Source organism: Cervus canadensis, chromosome 4, assembly GCF_019320065.1.
Source record: "Cervus canadensis isolate Bull #8, Minnesota chromosome 4, ASM1932006v1, whole genome shotgun sequence".
NCBI lineage: Eukaryota > Metazoa > Chordata > Mammalia > Artiodactyla > Cervidae > Cervus > Cervus canadensis.
Genome location: NC_057389.1, coordinates 39,544,101 through 39,553,366, shown reverse-complemented (window position 1 = coordinate 39,553,366; position 9,266 = coordinate 39,544,101). Strand labels below are relative to the sequence as shown.

At 41.0% G+C, this 9,266-nt stretch overlaps 1 pseudogene; it reads right to left on the bottom strand.

Annotated features, from left to right (window-relative positions):
- On the bottom strand, nt 1-5,692 carry LOC122440815 (annotated as a pseudogene).
- Nucleotides 5,693-9,266: the final 3,574 nt, after the last annotated feature.

Below are 9,266 nucleotides of genomic sequence, written 5' to 3'. Positions count from 1 at the left end.
CTAGGACTGTCCCAGCAGAGGTGAGGCAAGCTCCTGGATGGCTTTTGAATTCAGCTGAGGAATTGTGCTGATCTTTAGGAGTTTGCTACTTGTATACTTATTCTTGATAGTGGTGAACCTGGTCATGTTCTCGTTGACACGCCCGATGTTTTTGGCCATGTGCCGCATGACCTCGCTCTCAATGTAGCCAGTGTAATACTGCTGCTTTAAGTTCTATTTTCCTTGACCTAGAACCTTCTGGGACAGGCAGGAAGTGGCTGCCACCACCTTAGGAGGGTGATAGTGCACCATGTCATAGTCAGTGAGAGTCAGCTGAAGGGTGAATGAGAGTGCCTGAAGTGTGCTGTTCAATATCGACCTTCCCGGCTTTCGATGCCCGCCTTAGAAATGCAGCGGCCACGGTTGGCTCAGCTCAAATTTCAGTTCTTTCAAAATCAGAGTTTACATTTCTCAAATTTGAGAACTGGTGTAAGCATTGTTGGTGATGTAAACAAAGCCTATGATGTTTGGAGAAAACATTCCTCGTACTTGGAAGCCAAGAGCAGTGCCATAATGCCAACCAGCTGAAGCTTCTTAGGAGAGACTGGCTGAGCCTGTAAATATCGGTCCATGATCGCAACACGTATGTACAGCATTTCCTGCAGCAGCCTGAACTTGGAGTGCCCTTGCACCAGCCAGTCCACCAGGATGGCATGTATGTAGCCGTTTTCTCTCTCCCATCTAAGAAATGTGGGTTTATGGACTACAGCACTTCAAGCTGCCTTAGATACTGGTAGATATCCTTCACGTAGTCGCTGCAGAGCTGAGGGTTCTCCCAGTCCTCAGTATCAATATCCTCAATTTTGCAGAGCAAGGCATCGGAGAAAGCTTGGCAGAGGTTCTCTTCCTTCATGGAGATGTGCTGAGGTGTAGGAGAAGGACCCTTTGGAGCCAACACTTCCATCTGCACTGGTTTCACGGAAGCAGTAGGTTTCGGGTGCTTGTTGACATTTGTCGTTTTGGTGGGTGGAACAGGCATTTTAGTGTTCTAGGCTTTCTGAGCTGCTTGTGTGGCTTGGGTTGTAACCCGATTTCCAATTTCTTCTAAAACTGCCTGCCTGATAGTCACATGACTTTTAGGTTTAGAATTAACTCCTGTGTCATTATCTTTAAGTCAGTGGATGCTGCCAGGCGTTGGGGCAGCACCATGAGGAAACAGACAGGCAAGAGTGGCAGCTCCGCCCAGGGGAGGACGCAGACTGGACACGGAGAACACTGGCCTCCACCGTGCTGTTAGGACTGCCAAGACCCTAGCTTTTAATGACTATCTTAGGCTACCTTGATCTCTGCAGCATAAGGTAGAATAGGCCATTTATTCCTCCTTGAAATTCAATTTTTCCTTGACTTCTGTAACACCATAGACTTGATTTTATTATTTCTGGTTGCCTCTTCTCACTATGTGCTTTGTGGCTTCCTCTTCTTCCTCCTCTCCTTTTAATGTTGGGTATTACAAGATTTTGTCTTTGATATATCCCTCTGCTTGTTTTATGAACTCTTCCTAGTCAGCTTTATTATGGCAGTCATCAGCTGTTCCCCCAGTATCCATCCACCCTTCCTGTAGTAAAAGCAAATTGATTTCTTTTGGTAGAATGAACAAAACCTCTCTGTCTCTCAGCATATGTGATTCTGATGTACCAGTAAATAACAACCAGCATCCAGAGTGGGAGGAAGCCATAATTTGTAATATTTTTTTGGTGTAAATACTCTCACCACCATCAGAGCCTACTAATTCAGGACATATTAAATGAACACCTAATACGTGCCAGAAGGTGCTATTTTAGAGACCAGGAATCTACAATGTGAAAAGGACCAAAATTATCTCTGAGCTCATGGAGTTTATATTCTAGTTATACAGACAGGTAATAAAGAATTAAATACATAAATAACAAGATAATATCAGGTAGTGATAAAGTAGAATAAAGGTGAGATGAGTGACTAAGGTAGGGAGCTATCTTAGACAGTGTGGTCAGAAAATCTTCTCTGAAAACTGATGGTTGAGTTGAGACCTGAATGAGGAGATGTAAACCATGAAAGACCTGGGGGAACAGCCCAAACTTTCAGCCATGCAACTTTTGCTTGAACTGTTTGGAAAGAGATGGTATTTTTTTGTGGTTACTAAACTTGTAGGATGTTAGTCAGGAGGCGCTGGTATCCATTTCCTCACCTAGACAGGGGAGAAGCAGAGATAAAAGATGGAGATGGAGAGAGACAGATTCTTGGTGGTAACATTTGGGTGCTTGAACATTTGGACATCTTTACCCAGCTGTATCTAATGCCAGCATATCTTGGTACTTTTTAAGCATATGAGCCAATAAGTATCCTCCAGACAGTTTGTGTCTTTACTAATATACATATCTCTCCCATCTCTTCAAATACTATTTATAGATATACAACATGAATAAATACTATTTATTCATATACAATATATGAAAGACTCCAAAATCTCTATCTAGATTGGATCTGATTCTAAAATCCAGACACATGTGCATACATACAGTTGTATAGATGCCTACTAGGTATCTTCACATGCAGAGTTTTGCAAGATCACAGATGTAATATGTATAAATTTCAATTCATCATCATTCCTCCACAAACTGCTCACTCTATTTAGTATTTCTACTCAACAAGTCAAAACTATGGGTGTAGTTTTGTAGTCCTTCTTCCCCTTCAACCTCTGTAACAAATAGACAGTTAATTCCCATGAAATATAGCTCATAAATGCCTTGGGAACACACCCTCTTTTCTCTCCATTCCCACTCCCCAAGCTTCGGGGCTTGTTTCTCACCTAGATTACAGATCTATTACAGGTCTCTTTGAATCCATTCTTCCTTCCCTTTAGTTTCAATTTCTAATTGCTACCAGAGTATAAATACTCTCTTTTTCATATTAAGTTCAATAGTAAATGTGACTTTAGATTTTGTATCAGTCAGGATCCTCCAGAGAAACCAAACCTCTAGGAGGAACCAATAAGAGTTTTATGTATACATGCTTATATTTGTATATATATATATATACATGCATATATGAACATATAAATACATATATTCATATATAAATATATATGTAGAACATATATACACACATATATGAACATATAAATACATATATTCATATATAAACATATGTAGAATATATATACATATACATTCACACACATACAATATATAAAAAGATTTATTTTAAGGAACTGGCTCATGAGATTATGAGGGCTGGTAAGTCTGTAATACGTATGGCAGGCTGGCAGCTCAGGCAGGATTTCTGTTAGTCTTGAGTCAGAATTTCTTTTTCCAAAAATCTCAGTCTTCTCAATCTTTGCTCTTAAGGCCCTCAACTGATTGGATGAGTTCCACTCATAAAGTGTAATCAGCTTTACTTAAAGCAAACTGATTGTAATAGTTAATCACATTTACAAAATACCTACACAGCTGCATCTAGATTAGCACTTGAACAAATAACTGGATACCATGACCTAGCTAAGTTGCCACATAAAATTAATCATCATGGACCAAGACTAGGCATTATAAAACTGGCTGCCTCCAGACTTTGAGAATTCCTGGATGATTTCAATAGTTTCTTTTTTTTCTCCTTAATTGAATTATCTTTATTTTCTTAATTTTTTTATTGGAGTATAGTTGATTTACAATATTGTGTGAATTTCTGCTGTATAACAAAATGAGTCAGTTATACATATACATATATCGACTCTTTCTTAGATTCTACTTCCACATAGGTCACTACAGAGTATTGAAGAGAGTTCCCTGTGCTATACAGTAGGTTCTTATTAGTTACCTATTTTATATATAGTTGTTTCTTGAGAAGGCAAGTTGAGGCAGCTGAGTGTCGAAGGCATAATTTCGTGTGCAAGAGAACCACTGGGGTGCTTGTCAAAACTGTTGGTTCCCTGACTTCATTCTGAGAGGATTCTTACTTCCAAGGTCTAAGGTGGGTATGAAGTTAATTTTGTGGGTCTTCATCAAGATTTTAAAAAAGAGAGAGATAATAAGATAGAAAATATCAGAGGACATTCTGTGTGGTAAAAGTATTGATTCAAGTGAAAATTTTGCATTTTTTTTGCACACATACTTATGAGTATGTACATGGCGGTCTAAGGCATATTGCAAAATGTATTTCTAACTCTGGGGCACAGTCAAGGTCAAAAGAAGTTTGAACACCCCCAGTGAGGGATATGGTCAATATTCACCCTTGTGACATGATGTGGCAAATAAGTCTTTCTCTTTCCTTATTCCATGAACTTTTATTGCCATTGATAGCTCCATCCATCCTTCCTTGGGCAATTTCTTCATCTTCAGGTCTTGTTGAGTCCAGTGGTTATGGAGTAATGAAAGGTTAAGGCTGAAAGGGTACAAAACAAGGGCACAAAATCCCCATTTCCACCAGCCCCAGCATCTTCTACCTTCTTGCCACTTCCTCACTGTTCATCCCTAGCATCCCTCTTTGCAATTTGTAAGACTTTCTGTTGCCTGTGCTGCAGGGATAGCAGAAGCCTGAAGTCAGATGTAGGGTCAAGCACCCCACAGAGCTGATAGCAATAGCAAAGTGTACTTTAATAACTCTCAGTTCCCAAGCAGCTCTGGGAACCAAGCGCGGGATTTCCTCTGCTTTTGCTCCTCGGCTTCTTGGCCTGAGGGAAGACCTGACTGATGGCTTTGAATATCCATCAACAAATAATAAATAATAATAATAACCTGCCTGCCGCAGGCTTGTCGGAGTCAGGGAGGCTGGGTTTGCTGACGCTTTCTTGCTTCTTAATACGACTTCAGAGTCAATTTTAAGCAGCAACCATAGCAGCTTTGCACCAGGGATTTGTCCTTGCTGCTGTGCTTAGGTCTGATTCCCAGGGTTGGGACCCATCTGGGGGAAATTGTGAAATGGGTGGTATGCCCATGGTGACGCCGGAATTTAAGATCTGCAAGTTTATTCTTTCCTCAGATTCGCCTCTCAGGCACCATGGTGTTCTCAAATGTCCCCACTTCCCTCTTTTCTTCCAGTTTATGGGCTGGAAAAGACCCAGATTGAAGAAATAAGTCTTGGGTTGTAAGGAGGCATCATTTCAGAAACACTTGCTCTCTGTAATGATTAAGCTCTTGGGCTTTGGGGTCAGAATTCCTGGGTTTGAATTTGAGTTTCTGTTCTTCCATCTAAGTGTGTGTGTGTGTGTGTGTGTGTGTGAGACCCTAAACATATTACTCAACTTCTCTGAGCTTCAATTCCTCATCTGCAAAACACACATCATATTCATAGTAATAATTATAACTGGTAACATTTCTTTATTGCTTGTTATGTTCCCAGCAGTGTTCTAAGTGTGTTACCTGAATTATCGCCTTGAAGCCTCCTAAGAACCCCATGAGAAAGGTTATGTAATTGTCTTTGGCTTACAGATGGGGACACTGAGGCAGAGAGTGGATAAGGAATGTGCCCCAGGCCACACAGCTGCTAAATGGTGGGCCAAGATTACTCACACAGCTGAGCCTCTGCTCCACGTCTCCCGGATGCTAAGTGGCAGCAAGCATGGCCAGGCTTAGTTAAAATCCAGGCTCTGGAACAGGGGAAGTTTCCCTTTAGGATTTTGACTAGTCCAAAGTAAACATTTTTAATTCCAAATTTTCAGGTCCAGGGAAATCGTTGGTGTAGATAATTACCCTAACACCATACAAAGTTGCTATAGCAACTGTTCTCAACTCCACTCACCCTCCAGACCAGCCCTGAGAGCCAGGTGTGGGCTTTGCCTCTCCAAAATATCGGCTCATTGACAAGAGAGACCTTGTGCTCTGAGGTTCTTTATAGCACCCAGCACGTTGAAAAGCTTATCCTGGTTGTCCAGAGAGTTTTAAAGTCCATTCAGCATGATAAATGGGCTCTTGTGTGAGGGCCCTGGCTCCCCAAGCCTTCCTTCTCTCATCTCTGTAAACAATGGCCTACCCATGGCGATTCTTTTTGAAACTGCAAATACTCTTGGTTGGAGGAAATTTTCAGACATCAATTTCTTGGCTTTCTTGATCAGATTACTTTCCTTCCAGTGAGGAGCCAGGAACCCAGGAAGAGGGGAAGCTGGAGTCAGATATTGATGGTCTGAGTTTGCGCTGGGTGGTTACCCTGGGCTAGACTAGATCATGGAATCTGCTCTGGGCTCTGGCAGAAGATGATATTTCTTTGTTGCTCATGGTCAAAGACTGAGGGGGCCCTTCTGTATTTTCTATAAGCTAGGATCTAGCCTGGGAATCTTGCATTTGCTATTTTCCACAAATGTCTGCTACCCTATTGCTTGCTTCTGAACCTCCCAGAGATGAATAATTTAGTTGGCACAGAAATAAAAGTCCCAACACTCTCATCCCACTTCATTTTGGATTCATATTTAGCAGCTAGAGGTAGAAGGGGACAGTAGAGTATTAAAAGAGACTGTAAACTCACAATATATCACAGCCATATGGTCTCCTTCATGAAGAAAGCTTGTAGTGCCAGGCATGCAATGGTCAAAGTCCTACATGGTGAGAGGCATGTTTCACTGGACTCTTGGAAAATGATTCAGCCACACTCACTTCTAATCTGATTTAATGATCCTATTTTGATAGCTTTACGTATTTATTTGCTGGTTAGGAGAAAAACCACCACCTCACAAGGTCTCCCTGCAGGTGCTCTAAAAACAGGGCTACTGAAGGAGCCACTGTCCTTGCTCCATTCTGGGGGCCTAGGGCTTTGGTGTGAGAATGTGGCCTTCAGATGGGCTGGGAAGTTTCAAAGGGCAGGGACCAGGGACAGAGGGTGAGGGCAGTGCTAAAGGTTCTGAACAAGCCAGCTGGGGTGGGAGCGTGGTCGTGAGGGAACATAATCTGGTGTGATTCTTTGTTTTCATGGCATCACCTCCTATTCCTCAGACCAACAGAATCACCAAGCTGTAAACGGCACACCTTACAAATCAGGGTTCCCTGGCGTGGCTGGAGCATTCATTACCAGCTGTAAAGGCACGCCAGCAAGAGAGGTTGCTGTTCTGTAGCCCAATTTTCCATCGCAATAACCCAATTAACTGGTGTGTGTGTTTGTTTTACAAAGCTCCAAGCTACAATAAACCATACAGATACGCAGGCTGCAGAAAGCTCTGTAATTAGGACAAGGTGTACAAATTAAACTACTCTTTTTAAACTTCAAACCAGCTAACTTCTGACATACTGTACTGCTGGGGCTTCTGGGACTGAACCCAATTAACATCTTAGTATTTTATAAGCATCGTTTTAATTGCATTTGTATGCAATCTTCTCTCCAAGTGCCTTTCAAGGTGCTAGTCCTTGTTCGGCTTTTATTACTTTGGTGATTTAAATCTTCTCTCTCAGAGGTTCCCGTTAATAATGACTACTGCTACTTCAAATGCTGGTCCAACATAAAACTCATCTCTCAGAAGAATTATGTTTTAAAACAGTTACATTTAACTTTATTATTACATTTTTAATTTTTTTCTCTGTTTGAACATTACGCCTTTAAATGTTTTATCAATCTGTCAGCTCTTGTAATGGCTAGGAAAGAGATTCTTTTTAGAAGATGAGATGGTGGTTCCCCTACCCACTTCCCCTGCTCATCCTTAGTGCGGAGTAAAAGTGTTTGGTGCCATTGGATGCCATAAGAGAAGGAGGTAACTGAATGAGTAAATTAGGAGTTTTTAAATTTCCTTATGGGTTTCAGCATCTTTGTCTACATATTGAGGCTGAACCAGAAAACTATGTTGTTTTCTTCCCGTCGATATTTCAAAAGACACCAAAATATGCAGGGATCAAGATAAATAAATAATATCTTAAAGCAATATTAAAAATAAAACCAACAAAATATGACTTGCAGACCAGCCATCATTTTTTGTAAATAAATCTTTTGGTGGCCAGGGCTGGGCTTAGGGTGAGGTATGTGAGACAGTGTTGTACAAGTGCATACTTGGTGTCTTGTTTTATTTGAAATTCTGATCTTTTATTTTCCATGGATTTTTTTTTTTTTTTGGCTTTCATTTGTAGCATCAAAAGTGTTGCATTAAAATATTACTTATTTTGATCCCTGGGTTTTTGGTGCCTCCTTAAATTTTACACCTGGGTGAGTGAGTGTCTCACTCACCTCCCCCTGTTCCAGACCCTGCTATAAATCTAAGTGCAAGGAGCACTTTAAAAGGGATTGAAACATGTGGAGAAGTCCCGAAGGAAAGTTTTCACCCAGCGAGTCAAAAATATAGGGGAAAATTCAGCCCAGGGTTTGGTTCTTTTTGAGTATGATGGCCACAGAAGTCCTCACTTTCTGCTTAGAAGCACCCAAATGAAGGGTGATGCCTGAACTTATGGGAATTATGGCATGGCAAACTCTTCCTCTTCAAAATCCTAGCCCATGAAAGCAAAGCGTTTTTGTAATTTACCTTTGGCACATCCTATTGCAAGAAGGAGTTAGGAAAAATGAGTACTAATGTTGTGCTCAATTAGGATTTCTGTTATTTGGATAAAAATATACAGTCTTGAGCAGGCAATGGGATCCTCCTGGAATATTTTAAATCTTTTTGCTTGATTGAGTGTCTTGTCAAACAAAACTGGCAGGCTCTCTCCCAGAGCTGCCTGAATCTATGCAGATATGATTTCTATCATGCCTTTATTATGTGTAGTCTGTAATAAGGATGAGCACATATAAATCATCTCTAGATGGCAGTTAGGATGCAATACTCAAAGGAGAAAGACATTTCTGCTTTCAAATGTCTAGTGATTTCAGATATTATATAGCAAGTCTCCGCTGAACTGCACAATCTTCAATTCTACTCAAGCCCTTCTGTGGAAGAATGAGACTTTCATATCTTTTCTTTGCAAGGATCGCTAGTGTGGTAAGAATCATGTTACTAAGACCATAGCACTGTTATCTTTTTGGCTAGTCTGATGTCAAAGTTGCATTTGAAAAGAGGATACTTCTGTGATTTGATTTAAGAAGTTGGTCTTGAGAGATGATGGGGGAGACCTCAGATTTGGGGTCTGCTTTTCTCTAAACAGGGCATGAGTCTTGGAGTGGGGAAGTATCAAAATTGTGTTCATCTGAGTGTGCAGCAAGAACAAAGTGCATTTCTGGTGACAATTCAAAGGACCTTTCTTTCCCCTGGCTCAGGAAGTGAGTCATAAATATCCCAACCTCTTCCCAATGACACAAAGGGTAATTTGGTAAGGAAAAGCAAAGCAAAACAAAATACCTCTACCACAAAGCCA